Source organism: Rhinopithecus roxellana, chromosome 11 (assembly GCF_007565055.1).
Source record: "Rhinopithecus roxellana isolate Shanxi Qingling chromosome 11, ASM756505v1, whole genome shotgun sequence".
Taxonomy (NCBI): domain Eukaryota; kingdom Metazoa; phylum Chordata; class Mammalia; order Primates; family Cercopithecidae; genus Rhinopithecus; species Rhinopithecus roxellana.
The window spans coordinates 81,516,505-81,531,601 of record NC_044559.1 but is presented as its reverse complement, the minus strand read 5'-3'; the positions used below and the strand labels follow the sequence as shown (position 1 = coordinate 81,531,601).

Here is a 15,097-nt window from a genome sequence, read left to right as displayed (position 1 = left end):
AATCAAAGTTTTTGCATATGGTCTCATTATAAACATTAGAATTCAAATTAATAATATGCACTTTCTATTTTGCATTTGCAAGCATTTGGTGAATAAAGAGAAGTAACCTAGATACTGAAGAAAAGCCCTAAAGTTACTTGAATGACAGGCTGAATATTACTGCAAACAAACAGTGGGTGACTGAATATCTGCTTTCATATATGATTAGCTATTTCCCCCACAAGAATGTCAGATGTAGTATTATTTTCTGATTTTAATACATTTTTAAAGTAAAAGCCAATTATGCCTATAAATAGAGCTTCTCTATTAGTTTGAAAGGTATTACAAAAAAAAAAAAACTTGGCCAAAAAATTATCAACTTCCTCTGTTCTCTCTTGCCCTCTGACCCAGTAACGGATAATATGATTATAAAACTCTTCCAGTTTCAGAAATGGTAACCTGAGGAGTATGTGGGGGCTTCAGTGATGTGGTGAGCTCTGAGAGGCCCTTAGCTCCAAGCCAGTCTATGAAAGCAGATGGCTCTGGAGGGAACAGGAGCAGTTCCTAGTCACTGTCACCAACACAACCCTGGGTTACAGGTAGAATGGATGGCTGAAAATTCCTTGCTTTCCCACTGATGCCAAACAGGTTGGGGAAGAAGGGTAGAACACTGAGGGATGTTTTTTCAACAATCCTAAATTGACAAATGCAATTTTCTGGGAGAAAAAGGAACACTAAGGTTTGGGGAGGAACTTAATTAGGATAATTCCATTTCATTGGCCAGGTGTGTGAAGTGTAAATTTAATTAAAATATTTTTTTCTTTTTGTTTTTTTGAGACAGGGTCTCACTCTGTCACCCAGGCTGGAGTGCAGTGGCGCGATCTCAGCTCACTGCAACCTCCGCCTCCCAGGTTCAAGCAATTCTCTGCCTCAGCCTCCCGAGTAGCTGGGATTACAGGTGCCTACCACCATACCTGGCTAATTTTTGTATTTTTAGTAGGGACGGGGTTTCACCATCTTGGCCAGGCTGGTGTTGAACTCCTGACCTCATGATCCACCTGCCTCGGCCTCCCAAAGTGCTGGGATTACAGGCATGAGCCACCACGCCTGGCCGATTTTTTTCTTTTAATACCTGAGAACACATTAAGTATAACAACCTCTAAAACATTCTTGGCTACCTTTCAAAACAAAGCTTCCTGATCTCTTAAATACCTAATTTTTCATGTTATAATTTTTTAATACTTGATCCTTAGTACAAATTATCAACAGCTCTACTACCACAACTATCAGGTACTAAATGCTCACAATGTTCTAGGCACTTTGCTAAGAAACATTTTACATGTTAGCTCATTTTATCCTCACAGTAACTCTATGAGGTAAATACAGTTGTTATTATTACCATTTTACAGATGAGGAAAATGAAGCTCGGAGAGGTTAAGGGAATTCTCAGATTAAAACCTAGGAATGAAATCTGGAATTAAACCAGATCAGTTTCCAGAGTCCATTAATTTATGCCATCTTATCTAAAAATGGCAAGATAAACTTTTCAATATCCCTAATAAAGAACTTGCCTTTAAAATATCCTTGTGACAGTGACCATTTGACAGTTTTTTTGTTTTGAGACGGAGTTTTGCTCTTGTTGCCCAGGCTGGAGTGCAATGGCGCGATCTTGGCTCACTGCAACCTCTGCCTCCTGGATTCAGGTGACTCTCCTGCCTCAGCCTCCCAAGTAGCTGGGATTATAGGCATGCACCACCATGCCCGGCTAATTTTTGCATTTTTAGTAGAGATGGGGTTTCACCATGTTGGTCAGGCTGGTGTCGAACTCCTGACCTAAGATGATCCAACCGCCCTGGCCTCCCAAACTGCTGGGATTACAGGTGTGAGCCACCGTGCCTGGTCTGACATTGTTTTAATAGCAGTAAGTGGTCACCCTGTGCTTCAGTCCTATAATTTAAGGCCTATGTACTTAAATTATTGCTCCAAAGCCCATAAAAACTATATTAAAGGAGATTCTATAAAACAATGGGCATGGACTCTTCCAATGATATAAAAGACAAAAAGCCTAGGGAACTGTCTAAATTAAAGGAGATTAAAGAGATATAACAACTAAATGTGGAACCCAAGATCGCTGCACTCTTGCTGAGACATGTTGGTTGACATTGCCTCCGAGCTCACTTTAGCCTTCAGTTCTGTATCAGAAATGCTATTCCTTTGGGAACCACGGCCAAAGAAGAGATGGAGCAGTTCTGGAATAAGAACACAGGTTTAAACTGTCCTGTGTCTCCCCACGTCACTATCTATAGTTGGTCTCTTCCCATGGCGATGGCCATCTGCCACCGTAGCACTGGTATTACTTTGAGTGCAGGAGCCTCTCTTTTTGGCATGTCGGCCCTGTTACTCCCTGGGAACTTTGAGTTTTATTTGGAGCTCATGAAGTCCCTGTGTCTGGGGCCAGCACTGATCCACACAGCTAAGTTTGCACTCGTCTTCCCTCTCATGTATCATACCTGGAATGGGGTCTGAAACTTGATGTGGGACCTAGGAAAAGTCCTGAAGATTCCCCAGCTACACCAGTCTGGAGTGGTTGTCCTGGTTCTTACTGTATTGTCCTCTGTAGGGCTGGCACCCATATGAAGAATGGAGGTTCCCAGCATCATCTTCCTAAGCATTATTACATTCACCCATCTTTCTGTTTGTCACTCTTATCTCCAGCCTGGGAAAAGTTCTCCTTACTTGTTTAGATCCTTTGCGCTTTCAGATCCCCTTGGAGCAGTAGAGTACCCTGTAGACCACAATAGTGGAAAAGGGTCTAGTTTTCTCCTTGTTTCTAAAGATGGGGTGGCTGCAAAAACTTTTTTGCCCACAGCTTGCCTACTCCTGGGACTAGAAGCAGTTATTCTCTTTCCATATTGGACTTCGATTTGTGCTGAGAGTCAGCTTTTGGCTCCTTCTTCCTGAAACAGTGGAAACAATACCAGCTCTGTGGCTTCTGCCCTGGGGACTGGGGATGAGGCTTTGGGTCCCACTGCCTGTGGGCTGCTGGCTTAAAGGACAATTCTGTTCATTGGTGAGAGCCCAGGCCATTAATACCTATGCAAGTGTTACTGAAAGAAGACAGATGAGGGTGGAGGGGAATTAGTCTATCCCAGCTAGAGGGAGATAAAGAGGGCTAGTTAGTTCTTGGAGCAGCTGCTTTGAGGAGGAAATATATATATATAGCTTTTGACACAAGAGGAAGATCCAGAAAATTATCACTGAACATACTAAAGTTATTTCTTTTTCTTGCATATCCAGAAAACCCTCTTAATTTATGCTTTCTCATCCAAGTCATGTACCATTTTTTTCTGAAACTAAATTAAAATACTCATTAAAAAAAAAATAATAAACGCAAGTTGTTCTATCTCTTGACTTCAAGTGGATCTTGGATTTAAAAAAAAAACAAATTGCTAGGCCGGGCACAGTGGCTCAAGCCTGTAATCCCAGCACTTTGGGAGGCCGAGGCGGGCGGATCACTAGGTCAGGAGATCGAGACCATCCTGGCTAACACAGTGAAACCCCGTCTCTACCAAAAATACAAAAAATTAGCCGAGCGTGGTGGTGGGCACCTGTAATCCCAGCTACTCGGGAGGCTGAGGCAGGAGAATGGCGTGAACCCAGGAGACAGAGGTTGCAGTGAGCCAAGATTGCGCCACTGCACTCCAGCCTGGGTGACAGAGCGAGACTATCTCAAAACAACAACAACGACAACAAATTGCTGTAAAGGACATTACTGAAACAATCTGGATATTTCTTGTTCTCAGGAGATATGTGCTGAAATATTTAGGAGTGAGAGGTCTACAGTTTGTGTTTTTTTGAGACGGAGTCTTACTCTGTTGCCCAGGTTGGAGTGCAGTGGCGCAATCTCAGCTCACTGCAACCTCCGCCTCCTGGGTACAAATGATTCTTCTGCCTCAGCCTCCCGAGTACCTGGGATTACAGGCAAGTGCCACCACATCCAGCTAATTTCTGTATTTTTAGTAGGGACGGGGTTTCACCATGTTGGCCAGACTGGTCTCAAACTCCTGACCTCAGGTGATCCACCTGCCTCGGCCTCCCAAAGTGCTGGGATTACAGGCGTGAGCCACTGTGCCCGGCCTACAACTTACTCTTTTTTTTTTTTTTTTTTTAGATGGAGTCTCGCGCGCTGTCACCCAGGCTGGAGTGCAGTGGCACAATCTCGGCTCACTGCAACTTCCACCTCCAGGGTTCAAGCGATTCTCCTGCCTCAGCCTCCCCAGTAGCTGGGACTACAGGTGCGTGTCACCATACCCAGCTAATTTTTTGTATTTTTAGTAGAGACGAGGTTTCACCATGTTGGCCAGGATATTCTTGATCTCTTGACCTCGTGATCCACCCACCTCAGCCTCCCAAAGTGCTGGGATTATAGGCGTGAGTCACCACGCCTGGCCTACAACCTACTCTTAAATGGCTATTGGGAATGGCTCAGTTCAAACAAGCACCTAACCAAGGAAACTGAGACCAGACTGGGGTGTGGGAGAAAATTGGTCAAACTAGTTGGGTAATTTTATTATTATTGAGCATTACATCTAAATCACAGGCAAGAATGCTAAGATTATTTAACACCTAATAAGCCTAAGTATTGTATTGGTGCTTACATGCACTGCCTCACAATTATATATATATAGAGAGAGAGAGAGAGACAGAGAGACAGAGAGAGAGAGAGCGCACGAGCGAACATGCACGCACAATTGTGGCAAAATGCTAACAATTGGTGAATCTAGAAGAAAGCTACATAGGTGTTCACTGTAATATTCTTAGAGCTTTTTTTTGTAGGTTTGACGTTTTTCAAAATAAAAATTTGTGGGAAAAAAAGTACAAGGTCTCCCGTTCTAAAAAGAGGTGTATAGTTTTGTTTTTTTGTTTTAAAGAATCAACAGTTCTTAAAATCAACTAATACTATTAGTAATGTATTTGTTTCAAGTACCAACTACAAATGGAAAAAAAAAATTCAGCTTGTGTTGCTGTGCCTAGAACCACTGCAGCATTTATAAAAGGGCAGACCAAGGAATGGCTGGTTTCAGATTGAGACCAACCCTAGAAGGAAAGGTCCATGACCTGGACAGAGAGGCAACTCTCTCCTCTCACAAAATCAGGCTTCCTATTACCAGTGACCTTCCTAGAGAAACCTAAAGGGCACTGCTCTAGCCAGAGCTGCCTGAGTTCAGACTTTTTTTGGCACAGGCAGTCTGTCCTGAACATTCTCTCTGACCTTGGCTTTCAGGTCAGAGGACTTACCTGGTTTGCCTCAGGAGACTTTTTCTGGATTCAATTCAAGGGCACCAAAAACATTTAGGAGGTGCCAGGTATGATGCTAAGTACTGAGGTCGCAAAGATGAACAAGCTGAAGAAGAACCCTCACCCAGAAAAAGTCAGACTGTAAATAACTAATAAGCAACATTAAAAGTGTTATGTTGGAGGTATGTCCTACAGGACACTGGGGAGGAAAAAAGGGAGCAGATTTGTGAGCTGGCAACTGATTACTTTTCCAGAAAGTAAGGGCATTCCAAGTTCAGGAAGGAGCACACGCCGAGGTATGGAAAGGCCAAAGGGTCAGCTCACTTGGAGAACAGTGAGCAGAGTTCATTATAGGATTGAGAGTGGTGGGTGGGAAGAGTTGAAGCAGCTCATCAATCCCTGCCTGCAGCAGAGAGCATTCACTGTAGGTCTCTGAACTGGATCTCTTATTCATTTTCCTCTTGAATGAGGATACCTGATCTCCAAGATTTACTCAACACTTATGTAATCTACGCACTGCAGGGGAATACTATCAGGAGCAAATTCTTGTTCTTAAGGAGTTTATATACTAGCACCAGAAGATCGTATAGCATAAATACACAGAGAACTCTAGCTTAGGAACAATGCATTAAGGATCCTAAGAAGTATTTTTGTAAACATATTTTTAAAAGTTGGACTTCACAGAAAGAAGATCACTTTCAGAGAAGACATGAATAGAGAAATCAGGAAAGGCTTTCTATAGGTGGTGGCACAGGGGCCAGACCTTAATGGTATGACAGGTGAAAACACTGAAAACACGGAGAAGACATTCCAAGGCAAACAACTAACCCAAGTTAAGATGTAGAGGTAGCTCTGCAGATAGATACTGCCTAAGTGCACGAATTCCTAAACATTCCCCTTAAGATTCAGAACTAAACATATTTCTTTAACAATATTTACTGTGTGGGGCTGAGACTTGATTCTAGCCTGTTTTGTGTTTTCTGTGACACTAGTAACTTTCTTTGTGGGTTTGTTGCTTTGGTGGCAGGGATGGGAATAGTTGGGAATGGACAAGAAAATAAGCTGGCAGAGTAGAACCACCTCAGAGTTCAAAATTGGTACTCTACTTCCTGTGTTCTTTTTTTTTTTTTTTTTTTTTGAGACGGAGTTTCGCTCTGTCGCCCAGGCTGGAGTGCAGTGGCCGGATCTCAGCTCACTGCAAGCTCTGCCTCCCGGGTTTACGCCATTCTCCTGCCTCAGCCTCCCGAGTAGCTGGGACTACAGGCGCCCGCCACCTCGCCCAGCTAGTTTTTTTTTTTTTTTTTTTTTTTTGTATTTTTTAGTAGAGACGGGGTTTCACCGTGTTAGCCAGGATGGTCTCGATCTCCTGACCTCGTGATCCGCCCGTCTCGGCCTCCCAAAGTGCTGGGATTACAGGCTTGAGCCACCGCGCCCAGCCTACTTCCTGCGTTCTTAGTAAAGTCTTGCAGTCCAGGGCAGTGACCTGGGGCATTTGGACTTAAAATCTGCTGTTTACATAATCACACATTCCCTATATAAAGAGGTCCTTGTGAAGTCTGCCAGTCTGTCAGTTCTAGTCACAGTCAGTTCAAACAAGCACCTGACCAAGGAAATTGAGACCAGACTGGGGTGTCGGAGAGAACTGGTCAAACTAGTTGGGTAATTTTATTATTGAGCATTACATTTAAACCACAGGCAAGAATGTTAAGATTATTTAACACCTAATAAGCCTAAGTATTGTTGTGGTGCTTACACGCACTGCCTCACATAATCCTCTTAACAACCCAATGAGTAGTATTAACTCAGATAAGTAAACTGAGGCTTAAAGGTTAAATTACTTGCTCAATGTCATATAGCTAGTAAATGCTGGTGCCCATGTCTGAGTCCACAAACCTAGCTTATGCCCCACTGCCTGTTACGATCCCTCAGTCAGCAAACAACTAGGGAACTGTTTCAATCCAGGTGATGCTCTCCTATAGACCGATGAAGCTTTAGTCTGGCCTTGTGCATATACTGCCTGAGCTTTGATAGTCTCATTTCTTCTCCTCCCTGGACTTTAACATTCCTCTGATCAGTTCTTAATGCTGCTTCAAATGAGTTTTTTCTGTGCCACTCTTCTCAAGATTAAAGTGGGGCCATTCTCTTTTGAAAGACAACCCAGGTCTTTGGTCTCAGTTTTCAAAAAATTTCACCAGACCCTCCCAGCTGGCTTCCCATTCCTAACTCTTCAATTAACATATCCTCTCTTGGTCTCACCTGCTCACAGCCTTAGCCCTATCTAACTACTGTCAGCAAGTCTCAACCCAAGCCATACCCTCTTCTAAAACATCCTCTCTGCCTCAGTCTGCCAAATTTCCACCTTCCATTTCAGTTCCTAAAGTCTATTTTTTCCTCAAAAAAAGTTCTCATCAGGAGGAGTTATGACTTCTCTGAACTAAAAAAGCATTTCCCCCATCCCATCACCTCTGCCTGCTCATAGCACAGTGTGTACTTATGTGACCTTGAACAAGATGTTTATGTTATTTATGTGGCTGCTGAAGCTTTGTCCTGTGGCCTATATATTCCTAATGACTTCTTTCTGTACAGTCCCTCAAACTATAAATGCTTTGAAAGCAAAGACTAACTTTATAGTTCATCTTCAATACAATGCGGAAGAGACAAGTGTTTATAAAAGTGTAAACTGAGAGTGTGCTAAGCTTTTAAAAGCAAAGATAGATGAACTCCATCTGTCAAAACAGAACAAAACAAAACACAAAGCCCACCCTTGCTATCACACAATGCAGTTTCCATGTTTTTACAAAAAAATCCTTCCTGGGTATGAAAACCACAATCAAGTAAAATATTAAAATATAAGATTCATAAATCACCAAACAGTGTGAGCACTATAAGCCAGGACCTGATTTTTTTTTTTTTTTTTAAAGGAAGACAGAATGTTACTCAAAAGATGACAAACTGCAAAAGGTTAAATACAGGCTAAAACCCTTGGCTTCCCAACTTGATCAGTTTACGTAACTCAGAAGGTGAAAAAACTTGGAATCTGGCCTAAAACAACACTGACTTATTTCCATTCAAGTTATGCTATAAGGGAAAAAATGTGAAGTTTGAAAACTTTCCTTTCCAAAGCCAGATTTAGACAAGTTGAAGGAAAAAGAAATAAATGCTACACTGCAGCCCACTGCAGCTCCACAATGGCCTGTTTTTGCCCACTCAAAGTACATTCCTCTTCCTTGTTCCTCAAGCAGTATCTCCTTAGCTACCTGGCTTGTGTTCAATCCAAATAGTATGTGGCCTGGCTTGTGCCAGGTTCACAAACCATGCTGGTATTGGATAAACTTCCACAACTACATGACCTTGGTCAAGAGGATCAAGAGGTCAAGAGGACCAAGAGGGCAAGCTAGCCTAGCAGTGCAGAGGACGTACAGAATCACCAGTAGAAATAGCCATTCAGGAATACAAATTTTTCTAAAAGTGAGTGGGAATCATTAGTGCACAAGGGTTTGGTCACTCTTGTATAAAGCTGTGTGCCTATTATTACTTCTGTTCACCTGGACCCTGTGCCCCTAGACTGCTGAAGCTAACATTGTAAGCTGCCCGAGTAAGCTGAGAATGACAGCCTCCTCCATTCCACTGCCAGCATCATTGGCTTCTGAAAACAGTTTCAGAGCCAGATGGCCAAACTCCTGTACAATATCTGTAGCTGGCTGCCATCATTGCTTTTGCCCAAGAGGCCTCAACAGTGGTAGCATAGCTGTGCTCACTGCACAGCAGAAGCCAGCTCCTTTCCCTGGGCCCATATTCCTGTCCCACTATGAGAGGTGAGGCTATTGCAGTATCAGGATCAGCTCTTAGTGCAGAACAAGGGGTAGAAGGCTCAGGGTGGACAAACATTTTTTGGTAGCTCCAGTGACAGCAACTTTGGAGATGGGATATTCTCCCAGTGGGCAATGAGGGAGGTTATGCTATCCATCATCAAGCTTGTCGTGTCCATCTTATCCCCTAGTGGCCACATACACAGCTGCATGCTAAAGGAAACAATTCTTTTTTTTTGTTTTTTTTTAAGACAGGGTCTCACTCAGTTGCCCAGGCTGGAGTGTAGTGTGGCACAATCTTGGCTTACTGCAGCCTCTTTACCTCCCCAGGCTCAGGTGATCCTCCCACCTCAGCTCCCAAGTAGCTGGGACTACAGGCATATGTCATCATGCCCAGCTAATTTTTGTATTTTTTGTAGAGATGGCATTTTACCATGTTTCCCAGACTGGTCTTGAACTCCTGGGCTCAAGTGATCTACCTGCCTCGGCCTCCAAAAGTACTTGGATTACAGTCATAAGCCACTACACCTGGCTCTATAACTTCTTTTACTAAGTAGTCAAGGATTCTAGGGCCCTATCATTAGGATGACCTATGTCACAGCTAGGTGTTAAAAGATGAACTGGGTCAATCAAATTCCCTCTCTCTGGAATTTAACTAGAAATATGAAAACTATGCAAACCGAGTCATGACGATGGTGGGAGATTACAATGGATAATTAGTAACTTCCACTGTTCAAATCCCTGCAGCTTGCCACACCCTAGTACAGCCTCCATGATACCTGGTTATATTATAGCTCCTGTTCTTGGACTCCCCTTGTCACTCATAACCACACCTCTGATTTGAGGTAGCACAAAAGAACTTATCCTTATAGTCAAATAACTCATCTACCAAGCTGTTCAACCATGTCCAGAAATAGTGTGGTATTATCCAGGAGGCAGAATTCCATGGTTAAGTTATGGCTAAAGGGCAGCTCAGACCTATAGCCCCAGTGTAAACCACCTCTTTGGAAATACTCCAGCTATGTGAGTATGACAAACAGAACACGAAGGCTCAGGAAAAAGCCAAGGACCACTTTCGTTTTCAATGTTAAAATGTATCTTGGGCCGGGCGCGGTGGCTCAAGCCTGTAATCCCAGCACTTTGGGAGGCCGAGACGGGCGGATCACGAGGTCAGGAGATCGAGACCATCCTGGCTAACACGGTGAAACCCCGTCTCTACTAAAAAATACAAAAAACTAGCTGGGCGAGGTGGCGGGCGCCTGTAGTCCCAGCTACTCGGAGGCTGAGGCAGGAGAATGGCATAAACCCGGGAGGCGGAGCTTGCAGTGAGCTGAGAACCGGCCACTGCACTCCAGCCTGGGCGACAGAGCGAGACTCCGTCTCAAAAAAAAAAAAAAAAAAAATGTATCTTGGGTCATATAGCTTAAGATGCTAATTTTAATATAAAATCCAGCCTTGTAAATAACAGCATTATCTATCAGATTATATAGCTTAAACCTGTCCTCCTTTTCCACAAATCATAAACAGCGGCAAAACAAATAAAAATAACTTTATTATCCACCGGGTAAAATAGTACAAACTATTGGTCTGTCAGGTTCAAGTATGTCTAATAAAAGCTGTGTGTTCTTATGAAAAGATGTTTCACCTCTTTCACTCTCAGTTTAAAATAAAGGTTGCACTAGAATGAGACAATCTTTGAGGAACTTTCCAGCGCTAAAATGTGCTGGGTTCTACTTTCTGATCAAGTAATGAACTCATCGCTTGCCAGGATACAATTCATTCATCTAATAGATACCTGAAGGTCATTGAGTCAAGTACGCAAACTACTTGGTACAGAGCAGTGAACAAAACATAAAAAATTCTCTGTGCTCATAAAACTTACCTTGCAGTCTGGTAAAAAGTCAGAAAAACACATCTAATCTTTTCAGGTCATAATCAGCATTTTAAAGAAAAATAAAATTAAGGTTAAAAATTAATTGGCCAGGCATGGTGACTCACATCTGTAGTCCTAGCATTTTGGGAGGCCAAGGCAGGAGGATTGCTTGAAGCCAGGAGTTCAAGCCCAGCCTGGACCCCATCTCTACTAACTAAATAAATAGGCAGACAGAAAGAAAATGTAAGAGGAATACAGAAAAAGAGGATACAGGGGCTAGACATTTGGGCAGTGTCTAAGTGCTCCATTTAGAAATGTGGGGGAAGGCCGGGTGTGGTGGCTCACGCCTGTAAATCTAGCACTTTGGGAGGCCGAGGCAGGTGAATCACCTGAGGTCAAGAGTTTGAGACCAGCCTGGGCAATACGGTGAGACCCATCTCCACTAAAAAATACTAAAAATTAGCCAGATGTGGTAGCACACACCTATAATCCCAGCTACTTGGGAGGCTGAGGCATGAGAATAGCTTGAGCCTAGAAGGTGGAGGTTGCAGTGGGCCAAGACTGTGCCATTGCACTCCAGCCTGGGCAGCAAAGCGAGACTGTCTCAAAACAAACAAAGAAATGTGGGGAAAGAGAGTTTCAGATAAAAGGAAGTACTAAGGCCCCCAGAGGCCTCAGTTGTCTTGTTCAAAGAAGAGCAAAGTAGTCAGTGTGGCCATAGTGGGTAAGGGAGAGAATGATAGGAGATAATGTTAGAAAACACCCAAAATTCAACAGATGAGACCTAAGAAAAAAAGATTTAAAACACTTCAAGTACAAGACTCATACCAATGCGGCCTGTGGCTTCTTCAAGAGTGCACTATACGCCAAACACAGAAGCAAAAAGGTAAGTTTGCAACCACAACATAACATTTATCTGACTTGAAACTAAGCACGACATTTGATACAGATGTCCAAACTGGCAAAAACTGCATAAAGAAGATTGCTTTGGGAAGCCAAATAATAGCAAATCTGGAGTCATTAATATTTTCATTTATTTTAACTGTGGTTAAGTAACCTTCACAAAATTTATCCTACAGAAAATAATCTGAAAGAGAAGGCCATGTACAAAAATATATCAACAGAAGCATCATTTCTAAAAGCCCTTCAGAAGCATCCAATCTTTTGGCTCCCCTGGGCCACACTTGAAGAAGAATTGTCTTGGGCCACACATACAATATAGTAACACTAATGATAGGTGATGCGCTTAAAAAAAAAAAAAAATCACACACAAAAAAATCATAATGCTTTAAGAAAGTATACAAATTTTTCCTGAGCTGCATGTGGCCTGTGGGCAACAGATTGGATAAGCTCAGTCTAGATGACCAAAAAGCAAGTCAGTTATGGTACAAACTCCTTGAAAGGTGGCCTCTTTAAAAATATGAAAATTGGGAACTAATTAAACTAAAGAGCTTCTACATAGCAAAAGAAACTATCAAAAGAGTGAACAGACAACCTGCAGAATGAGAGAAAAATTTTGCAAACTATGCATTTGACAAAGGTCTAATATCCAGCATCTGTAAGGAACTTAAACAAATTTATAAGAAAAAAAAATAGCTCCATTAAAAAGTGGGCAAAGGACATGAACAGACACTTTTAATAAGAAGACACACATACAGCCAACAAACATAAGAAAAAAAGCTCAATATCACTGATCATTAGAGAAATACAAATCAAAACCACAATAAGATACCATCTCACTAGTCAGAATGGCTATTATTAAAAAGTCAAAAAATAACAGGTGCTGGCGAGGTTGCACAGAAAAAGGAACGCTTATACACTGCTGGTGGGAGTGTAAATTAGTTCAGCCATTGTGGAAAACAGTGTGGCAATTCCTCAAAGCCCTAAAAACAACTACCATTCAATCTAGCAAACCCATTACTGGGTATAAACTCAAAGGAACATAAATAGTTCTATTATAAAGATACATGCACATGTATGTTCACTGCAGCACCATTCACAATAGCAAAGACATGGAATCAACCTAAATGCCTATCAATGGTAGACTGGATAAAGAAAACATGGTACATATATACCATGGAATAGTATGCAATCCTTAAAAAGAACAAGATCATGTCCTTTGCAGGAACACGGATGGAGCTGGAGGCTATTATCCTTAGCAAAGGAGTGAACAGAAAACCAAATACCACATGTTCTCACTTATACATGGGAGCTAAATGATGAGAACACATGGACACATAGAGGGGAACAACAGACACTGGCACCTATCAGAGGGTGGAGGGTGGGAGGAGGGAGAGGATCAGGAAAAATAACTAATGGGCACTAGGCTTAATACCTGGGTGACCAAATAATCTATATAACAAACCCCCATGACCTACACAACAAAAAGACTGGAAGGAGATAGAAAACTGATGATGGTTGGTTCTGCTGGGATGGTTCTGCTGTTCTGCTGGGATTATTCTTATTGTTTATTAAAATAACATGTTCAAAGAGAACCATATTGCTTTGTTCTGGTTCTACTACTTCATTATAATACTAAGGTCTAGAATTAGAATAACAATAGAAAATACTGGGATCATGTAACTGACAAGAGGGCCTTCATATCTACTCTCTCTGGGAGACTAGATCAATTCAGGAGAGAAAAAAAAAAATCCTTCAAGGCTCTTTCTTCCATTTTTCTTCTACCTCACAACATCCCTGTTGGGCATGGTAGCTCATGCCTGTAATCCCAACAATTGGGAGGCTGAACTGAGAGGATCACTTGAGCCCAGGAGTTTGAGAACAGCCCAGGCAACAGAGCAAGACCCTGTCTCCACAAAAAATAAAAATAAAAAATAAGCCAGGCATGGTAGTGAGTGCAGCTACTCAGGAGGCTAACGCAGGAGGATTGCTTGAGCTCAGGAAGTCAAGGCTGCAGTGAGCCATGATTGTACTACTGCACTCTAGCCTGGGTGACAGAGTGTGGCCCTGTCTCCAAACAAACAAACAAAAAACAAATTACAGCCACACTTCCTTCATTTCTCCAAAGGCCCAAAAGCCTTTTTTCATACTTAGTTCTCCCTGTATGATAGTCCTCTGTTTGGAATTTGCTTCCCTACATGTTCTAGCTAACTCCTCAATTTTCAAGTCTGCTTAAATGCCATTTTCTCAAACAAGCTCTCTCCATACTCCCAATCTAAACTGATGCCCCCTTTTTAGAGTCTCTACTGCACTCTATTTTTCCTTCAGATAATTTATCAGTTTGTAATCATGTTTACTTTTGTGACTATCTGATTAATTTCTTTTTTTTTTTTTTTTTTTGAGGTGGAGTCTCACTCTGTCACCCAGGCTGGAGTGCAGTGGCCGGAACTCAGCTCACTGCAAGCTCCGCCTTCCAGGCCCATGCCATTCTCCTGCCTCAGCCTCCCGAGTAGCTGGGACCACAGGCGCCCGCCACCGCGCCCGGCTATTTTTTTTTTTGTATTTTTAGTAGAGACGGGGTTTCACCGTGTTAGCCAGGATGGTCTCGACCTCCTGACCTTGTGATCCGCCCGCCTCAGCCTCCCAAAGTGCTGGGATTACAGGCTTGAGCCACCGCACCCGGCTAATCTGATTAATTTCTTATCTCCCCCATAGGAGATAAGAATACTTGTGAGGTCCAGGACCAAATCATGAAAACAAACAACGTGACTTTTATGCCTTCCTTCGCCTTCCATGGTCTCAGTGGTGCTCTGAAGGGTAACAAGCATTTCCTTACTCGTGGTCCACAGACAAACTGATCCATAAGGCTCTGTATATCCTAAATGGGTCATTAAATGTCTTAATGGCGCTTGTGCTGAAAGAGCTGAAGTCTGCATGGCTTCCCACTCCGCTACCTCAAAAACATGCAATAAGACAGTCCATGTATCTGGTCACCTGGCCATTCTTTCCCTTTGTGGCTTTTTTTTTCTTTTTTTGCCACCAACTATGGTCTATCTATGTGAATATTAAACTCTCAACAATCCATTGAAAACAGTCATGCTTTTACAAACCCTACTTCAAATCTGCACCAAGGTAAACTTGCCGGATGAACAGATGATTCTATTTCATTACATATATACTATTTGAGAGAAAGGCTAAAGGGCTCAATAGTGGATGGTTCATGTTTTCCTTTCTAGTT

General features: G+C 42.5%; 1 protein-coding gene and 1 pseudogene across 6 annotated transcripts in view; one reads left to right on the top strand and one right to left on the bottom strand.

Moving 5' to 3' along the window:
• Nucleotides 1-15,097, bottom strand: part of CPEB3 (cytoplasmic polyadenylation element binding protein 3) — a 256,201-nt gene that overhangs the window by 68,231 nt on the left and 172,873 nt on the right. The window lies entirely within an intron of this gene.
• Nucleotides 516-2,616, top strand: LOC104676510 (annotated as a pseudogene).